This window comes from Panicum virgatum, chromosome 9N (genome assembly GCF_016808335.1).
Source record: "Panicum virgatum strain AP13 chromosome 9N, P.virgatum_v5, whole genome shotgun sequence".
NCBI lineage: Eukaryota > Viridiplantae > Streptophyta > Magnoliopsida > Poales > Poaceae > Panicum > Panicum virgatum.
In genome coordinates, this window is record NC_053153.1 from 54,125,403 (window position 1) to 54,134,912 (window position 9,510).

Below are 9,510 nucleotides of genomic sequence, written 5' to 3' on the forward strand. Positions count from 1 at the left end.
AATTCCTTGAGGATAAAACTCATGCCTTATAATATACAATATCCCTATTGCTTATTGCCAACAAGACGTTGACTAATCTAAATTTCTTATTGAACTTTATTTGATCATTCTAATTGCTTATACCCTCAAAGTAATGTGCAATAATAAGCACTTCTTTTATTTAATATATTTTATCATAATAATCAATTCCTTATTTTATCATGAACCTTATCTAATGAACATAAAATTGTATCTTTTATTATTTCATTTCAAAGTCATATTTAGGCATTGTCTCCATTAGAAGAAACTTAACATAAGTATTAGAAATTTACAAACTTCCATTCCATTAGATGGAAGAGATTCTTAAAACTTATATCTTAGGAGGCAATTATGTGGGGCTTTATTATTAAAAGATGACTAACTTAGGCCATTAGCATTAAAAGAAAGATAGGTCTAATTATACTTTAATCACTTTTTCCTTAAATCAAACACTCATTCTTAATAACCCTTAATGTCATTAACTAAAACTTTAGATTCAATGAAATATTTTAAACAATATTAGTAACTATATTCCTTCTAAAACATAATGGAAGCTAAGTAACAAAATCAAGATACTAAATACAAAATCTCCAGATATACATAAGTGTCTTAAATTTTAATATCTTTCATAATATAATCTTTCACAAGATAATTATGTAAAGGAATTACTTAAAGAAATGAAATATAGACATACCTGATAAAGTATTTCTTTCTTTTATTCTTAGTGGGGAGTTCAACTCTCCCCCTCGAAATATGGACTAAGCGATAGAGTCATATTTCGATAAACTTTCATAACAAATATTTCACATTATTGGGATGAAGAATACGAAACTTTATGCTAATGGAAAAGATTTCCAATAGCTTAACATTAACCTCCGATCCACTTTTAACACTTGAGGGCTTTATCTTAAAACTTTCATATTCATGAGGCCATCATATCATCATACTCACAATGTCTTATGAGCATAAATTTGTTTGAGCTTCAACCACAATGCTTTATGATTGGCAACATGATAAAATGAACTCAAAAGATTCCATGATCTTTAGGCTTTGAGAATTACTTCTCCATTATTGCCAGAGAAATTAAAACATAATTGTGCCAAGGGATTTACTCCCTAGATCTTTACTGGCATTGATCATTGTTGGCGGTCGATATCGATGGTTTTCGCCGCCAACGCTCCGCCTGATTTCATGAAATATAGGCTCTAACCATACCATAACCATTATTACTGATGAGTTCCACAAGTTTTGGTGTTTGTTTGACTTCAGTGACAACATATCCAAATTTGACCCAAAACGGACGCTGTTTGGACCGGAAGGCCCGAATCCGGCCGACCGGCATACTTTTGGTGGAATCTTGGCATGAAACTTTACTAAAGTCACATAGAGAGATAATTCAAGCCATTTCAATGGTCTAAATCTAGAAATACACAACTTGGACCCGAAAGGCTTGGACCCATATCCAAAAGAGAAGCCAGCCTGGGCCATGGTCAAGGATGCAACATCTACCCTATCCAGGATTGACCCATGGCCAGAGATGAATGTGTCGGTGCAATAGAGGACCGAGAGGCCGCCAGAGGTAGGCCGCCCGGCCCCAAGGAGGCCGCCCGGCCCAAGAAGATGCCGGTTGAGCAAACCGCCAGACGTACCGACCTCCTGGAGTGATCAGAGCCGTCCACGCGAAGTCGGTGGACAGGTGGCACGGCCCCCAAGCCGGCCGGCCTAGGGGAGGCCGCTCGGCCCCACTTCTCAGCCTCTGACGATGCCCTTTCACGTGGAGTTGAAGCCAAGGAAGAGGTAGCATAGGCTTGCAGTGGTTAACCGTTTCACCGACCTTGGCAGCTATAAATAGGACCCCCTCGCCTCACTTGTAACACACACCTTGGGAGCTTGAGTGCCTCACAATTTCAGTTTCATCCTTAGTAGAATAGGGAGAGTGTGAGGTGAGAGCTTTGGCGGTAGCCGGGCTAAAGGGGCGAAGTCGAGTTCTCTCGACCTTACCCCATTTTGTACCCACCTCAGGGGAGTCTTATAATCGAGTAAGTTTTCCTTGCTTATCTTTAGTTTCTCGCTAGTTTACTTTTTACTTAAGTTACTTGCTTAGTTGCTCTCTTTGATCTGTGGGATTCCTTGTCTGCGTGGATAGCAAGTTCTATGCATTTGGGGTTTCTTCTTGCCTTAGCGTGAGGCGGAAGTCAGTGACTCGATAGTTTAGGCGTGGTGCTTAGGCTTGGTAGTTACCTCGGGTTGTGTTCCACCCCACGGTACCACAGTGGTAGCCGGCAAGTGGTGACAGCCTTGTCCGTCCCTAGTAGTCCACCACGTTCGGCTGCTTTCATAGCAGTAAGTTGCCGAAAGTATGTTGGGCCCCCTCTCATCCCTTTCTAAGCCCTTCGCTTAGGCCGCCGAAGCAGATCAAGTTAGTAGCTTTTCAAGTTATCTTAGTAATTAGGATTCTATCTGGAGATAAGTCCTCTACCCTCACACCTCTGCTCCTTAGCGGGTCCGGCTGAAACTCTCCAGACCTCTAGTCGACGCTTATCATTCCTTGGATTTGATATCCCAGGCTTACTCACCTGGTGAAAGCTACAATTGGTCAATGTGCGCTTGCGGAGTAATTCGTTAGGCTAAGGAGTGCCAACAAGCTTTCTGGCGCCGTTGCCGAGGAACGGTAGCAACACTAGTACTAGAGCTTTTCAACTATACACTTATCCATCCATCCATCCACCCTTCCACATGGAGTTTCCTCCTAGTTATCCTGCAGTTCCATTCTGCGAGTATATGGAACCGCCTCCATCCTGCCATCCCATCCTATCTGATGGTTACGATATCCGTCCCAGTCACATAGCCATGGTTCATGCATCAACCTTCTCTGGTAGAAGAGACGAATGCCCCTACGCTCACTTATGAGAATTCGAGGAGAATTGTTCTCTCCTCATCATACCCGGAATGAACCAGGACACCTTGTGGTGGAAGCTATTTCCGTTCTCTCTGACAAAAAGGGTGAAAACCTGGTACTACCGGACTGCAGTGAGAGTTGGAGGAGATTGGATTCAGTTGAAGGACGAGTTTTGTCTGTTCCTTTTCCCTGTCCCCAAAGTGATCCTACGTCGCATCCAACTGCTCACTTTTGAGCAAGGCGACAATGAATCACTTGGGGCAGCGTGGGCGCGATTTACGCATATCGCGACCTCTGGTCCCCCTCACAAAATTTATGAGGAGATGTTGATGCAACACTTCATCTACGGCCTCAACCCGAAAAGCGAGCGTTTCTTAAACATCACTTCCGAGGGATCTGTCATGTATAAGACAACGGCTGAAGTAAGGACCATCTTAGAGAAGGTCCTTAACTCTACTCAGTACACAGACGTCTTTGACGATCCTCCTGAGCCAGAAGTTCCGCCCACCGAAAGGCAGCCACTCCACATCCTTTCCATTGTTTCCTCTCCACCTCCACCACACATAGAGGAAATCACCAAACCACCCAAGTCCTCAGATCACGAGCCACTCCTTGAAGATTTGCCTATGTTCATACCTGACCTCTTCTCAGAAGAGAAGTACATTGAACTCGGCCATGTTTCAAGCATGCCGAAGGAACATAAGTGCAATTGCTCATGATCTGAGGCGTTCATTCCCGAAGCCACCTTGCAGATCGAGGGTCTTTCTGCGATTATGAGCCAAGAATGGACAGAAGAAGCGAAATCATGTGGTAGTATCATCTAGATCTACCGTAATCCCAGACTTCTTTTCTGCACTATTGGGGAAGCCTGCCGGCCACATGAGGCCTTTTACGACCCAAAGGTCGGGGTGAACATAATGTCCAGAGCTCTGGCAGACCACATCTCACCCGAGCAGCCCTTGACCTTGTCTCATAAGCACCTGAAATGGATTGATGGCCAGATCGTGGAGTGTCAAGGTATTCTCCGAGTTGTTTCCTTTATAATGGAAACCAACAAGGTCTACCTAGACTTCCACATCTTTGATATCCCTGAAGGTGTAGAGTTCCTCTTAGTCGGAAGGCCAATAGAGCCTCTCGCCAACCCCAACAGAGACCGAGCCACACTCGAGGTTAAGGTTGGCAGAGAAATTATCCCGGTCAGCTTAGTGCGTTCCTGCAACACCATTGTGGAAGCTAGGCCGGAGCAAGCCCCACTCAAAGAGACTGTGTGCACCATCCAGGAAGGGCTAACTCAACCCTCCCTCGATGATGTTGCCACTTATTTCACCCAGGAGCTAGAACCGGACGGCCAGAGTAAGCTGGACGGAGAGGAGCCACCGCAACCTACTCTCCCAGAGCTGAAGCTGCTACCTCCTGGATTGAACTACGCCTTTCTTCACAACAACAGAGTCACGCCAGTCCTCATCAGCGACAAGCTGACAGAGAGTGAGACTCGACGACTCGTTGCAGTCCTGGAGAAGTACCGATCCATCATTGGGTACTCTCTGTAGGACTTGAAGGGTATTAGCCCCAATCTGTGTACCCATCGCATCCCTATGGAACCGGACCATAAGCCATCAAGAGAGCACCAGCGACGGCTTAACGATGCGATGAGGGAGGTAGTCAAGAAGGAGGTTCTAAAGTTACTGCACGCAGGTATCATATATCCCGTGCAAGATAGTGAATGGGTTAGCCTAGTTCAAGTAGTCCAAAAGAAGGGAGGCATGACAGTGGTCCAGAACGAGAGAAATGAGCTCATACCTCAAAGGACCGTTACAGGTTGGCGAATGTGCATCGACTACCGGATGCTTAACAAAGCCACCCGGAAAGATCACTTCCCACTGCCCTTCATTGACGAAATGCTTGAACGGTTGGCCAAGCATTCCTATTTCTGTTACCTCGATGGCTATTCTGGTTATCATCAGATCCCTATCCATCCTGAAGACCAGAATAAGACTACCTTCACTTGCCCGTACGGCACGTTCGCCTACCGGCGGATGTCCTTTGGTCTCTGCAATACACCCGCTTCTTTTCAGCGGTGTATGATGGCGATCTTCTCTGACTTGATCGAGAACATCATGGAAGTCTTCATGGATGATTTCTCTGTCTATGGAAAGAGTTTTGTCGAATGCCTTGAGAACTTGGATAAAGTTCTCAAGAGATGTCAAGACTTGCACTTGATCCTTAATTGGGAAAAGTGCCATTTCATGGTCAGAGAGGGGATTGTCCTCGAACATAGAGTGACCGAAAGAGGGATAGAAGTGGATCGGGCAAAGATAGAGGTAATAGAGCAATTGCCACCCCCGACGAATGTCAAAGGGGTGAGAAGTTTTCTGGGCCACGCTGGCTTTTACCGGAGATTCATCAAGGATTTTTCCCTTATAGCCCGACCCTAGACAAATCTCCTTGCCAAGGATGCCCCTTTCAACTTCGATGATGATTGCCTCCTAGCCTTCTATACCCTCAAGAAGGCTGAAAGACCCTTGTTTGGTTTTGGTAATTGAGTGACAATTTAGGTGGACTAATAAGTATTTATGTTGAGATACACAGGTGATTAGTCCACACAAAGACACTAGTATGAGCAACATGTGCCATGGAGGTGAAATGACTAAGGGTTGATGCTATGCTCATATAGTGTGATAGAGAAACTCATTGCATATGAGACATGACATGTGTCATGTGACCAAAGTGGAGAAGATCAAGACAATGCTTGGCTTGAGGGACTGGTTGCAATGGTGAAGGGCAAGTCAAGAATTTGAAGCGATGGACCGCGAGGCGGTGAAGCTTGGGTAAGACTTGGCACCGATGGACCGATGCAATGGTGAAGATCAAGCAAAGTCAAGATCGATGGACCAAAGAGGTCATATGATGATATGGAGTGGATCATAACTTTCAAGGAAGATCAAGCCAAGTGTTGACTCATGATGATGATCAAAAGGCTTGATGGAGTTTGGTGCTTGTGTGGCATCAACATTTGGGAAGATGAAATGGAATGCGCAAGGCAAAGGTATGACTTGTAGGGTATTTCATTTCACCAGTCAAATATTGTGTAGAGAAGTGCATGATCGAATTTAGGATAGATGGCCGTACTATCAAGAGGGGCAAACTTGTTTGCATATCGGTCATCTAGTGCCACTTGAGCGATCTAACACTGCGATGTTGCTAGGATCGAGTGGCGTGGTGAGATTAATTTAAAATCCTTTGAAAATGATTGTGAAAATGCTAACACACATGCACATGGTGTTGTTCACTTGGTGTTGTTGGCACCTTTGCAAAGGAGAAGGTGTTGGAGTTGATGTTGATCAACTTGGGGAAGCAAGAAAGGTTTTTCGGTGTTCTCCGGAAACTAGGATGGATCTTGGAGTGTAATACTGCTTTTATCCATTGTGTTTTGGATCAAATATTTAGTTGGGTTGTGTAGTCCTCTAAATAAGCTTTCCATAGAGTCCAAGGTCACTTAATTTGGACATCGGAGCTAAAAGTTATGGCCGTTTTACCAAGGTTCGTTTCTGCTAGAAATAGACATGCGGACGGTCCGCTTCTGGGGGGCGGACGGTCCGCCGTTGTCTCGTTTGAGGTCGAACAGAACTGATTTTGGCTCTGGATGGTGGTTCAAAATGAACTGCGGACCGTCCGGTCCTTGGGGGCGAACGGTCCGCCTTTAAAACCTGAAACAGACACAGAAACTTGGTCTTTCTATATGGGGTGTCCAAATGAACTACGGACCGGCCGCCATTTGTGAGGCGGACCGTTCGCCCGGGCTATAACGGTCGACTTCGAGAAGCATTTATTTAGAATATAGCCGTTGGATTTGAAATGGCGGACCTTCCGGGCCCTGTGGGGCGGACTGTCCGCGAAAACTCTGTTTTTATGAGATTTGAGTATAACGGCTAGTTTGGGACTTCCCTCTATAAATAGAGGTGATGGCCGGTCATTTGGGAGGTTGAGCACCTTGGGGACTTGGTGTCCTTGTGTGAGAGTGCTTGAGAGCCCTCCAACTCACTTGTGTTTAGAGCAAATCATATCCGCTAAGTGAGAGAGCGATTCTAGTGTGTTGCTTTGAGAGATTGCAAGGGATTGGCACTACGTAATCGAGTTGCAAGCCGGTGGTGCTTGTTACCCTTTGAGGTTGCCACCTCCTAGATGGCTTGGTGGTGTGTCTCCATTGTGAAGCCCGCAAGAAGATTGTGCGGTGCTCCGGAGAAGTGATTGTGAAGGGTATTGTGCTCACCCCGCGGGAGCCGCGAAGAGCAACAAGTGGTCCGGCCGGATCATGTGCTAGAGCTCGGTGTGAGCGCTCCACGTGGGAGAGTGTGACTTGAGAGTCACCACTAGCAAGAGGATCGGCGGCAACCTTGGAGCTTGTCTCAACGGAGATTAGCTTGGTGGCAACCAAGTGAACCTCGGAATAAAAATCACCGTGTCAACTTTGTCTACTCTTCTCGGTGGTTTGCATTCTCCAAATCACAAGCCTTATATTTATATTTATATATATCTTGTGCTTGTGTAGTTGCTCTAGTGATTAGTTAGCTTGTGTAGCTTGCTAATCATCTTCTTGCTTATGTAGCATAGAAGTATAGATCATAGTGTAGCTAATTATCTTGTGTAGTATAATTAGTTGTCATGCTTAGTTTGTGTAGCTAAGTTAGTTTGAGCCTTTGGATTTGATTTGTGTAGTCTTGTCCATTGTGCATCTAGTGAGCTTAGGTTGGCTTTGTGCTTTTGCTCATTAGAATTGTGTAGGAGCTCCCCCGGTGTGTGAAGTACTAGTTGCATAGGCTTGTGTGACCTTGCAAACTAGAATTATGTAGGTGAGCTCTATCTAGCCTGGCATCTTAGTTGCTCAATTAGGATCCTTTTGGAAGATGCAAGTTTTAGATAAAGGGGTGTAGTCTTGGCTAGATCGATTAGTTTAATTCCACACTTGTTTTGGTTAGCCGGCAATGTTTTAAGTTTTAGAAAGGACTATTCACCCCCTCCTATAGTCCGCCATCTCGACTCTACAAGTGGTATCAGAGCTGTGATCTCTCATTTGTGGTCCTTACCGACCTGAGAGGATGGCGACTTATGGGCTATATGTTGAGTGTCCACACATTTTTGATGGCACACACTTTGCACGGTGGAAAAATTGGATGATATGCAATTTTAAGTTTATTTGCCCTCAAATGTTGTGGATGGTAGATGTAGGTTTTTCTCATGTGTTGGATGAAGCAAATCTAACTCAAACATAAGAGAAATGCATAGATCTAGACATCCAAGCTACTAACATCTTGTTTAGATCTTTGCATGATTGCATTCTTGGTGAGATCAAGAATATGAAAACCGCTCATGAGATTTAGAATTATCTCAATGAGAAATATGGGGCGGCCTCCGATGATCATGATGATTATAAGGCCAAGGAGGAAGTGCATGAGGATGATGAGCACATCCACAACATGATAATTGTAGAAGATTGCTCAACCTCATGGTCAAGTGATGATGATGATCAATCTACAACAAGCTCACTTGACAAGACTAATGATGATGATTCAAGTGTTGCAAATGATGATTCTACTTCAAGCACACTTGATGATCAAGTTGGTTCATACATGGATGATATTGCTATCTCAAGCTCATCTCCATCACCACATTGCTTCATGTCACAAGGTGACACAAAGGTATCAAATTGCAATGTGATTGATCTTGATTCATATGAGTAGATATGCTAGCATGACCAAATTATTTGAGAAAATGTTAGTTAAAACAAGCAAATTGGAAAAAGAAAACTCTTTTCTCAAAGACACATGTGAACAACAAAAGCATCTATTTTATGTTATGAGTTGTTCACATGAGGAACTAAAATTGACTCATGAGGAGCTTAGGTTGCTCATGAGAACTTGATACTAGACTATGCTTTACTCACTAACAAGCTTTCTAGTAAAGGAATTAAAACTAGTGAGAGCTCATCACATGGGTCAAAGGATCAATTGCAAAATGTTGATAACCCTTGTGATGTAGGCAAAAAGCATGTATCCACCTCTTGTGATAATTTTTATCTATGTCATATTTTTCACAATTAGATGCTTGTTCTACTTCTATGTCTTGTGAGACTAACCTTTTGAAGGAGAACAATGAGCTTAAAAATGAAGTGAAGTATTTGAGCAACAAGATAGAGAGGTGGACAAAATCAAAAGTCAACCTTGAAAGCATAATAAAAATCAAAAAAGTTTCGGTAACATGAGTGGCATTGGTTCCAACAAGAGCAAAGTCAAAGGCAAGAAATGGGCAAAAAGAAATATAATAGAAAGATGAAGAAGCAAGAAGAAATGAAGCTCTCTCATTTCATGTGCTTTCAATGTCATGAGATGAGACATCTTGCAAATAGTTGCCCCAACAAAGAAAATCTCAAGTTGAAGAAGGAAGAAGAGAAACTTAAACATGCCAAATGCTAAGTGCCGCACTTGGGGTCACCTCACCTCAATGTGCCCAGCTAAGCAATTGGTGAAGCAACAAGAACCTCAACCAAAGCCACATGTTGAGCAAAAGAAGACACCCCAAGATCAAGTCAGGATCAA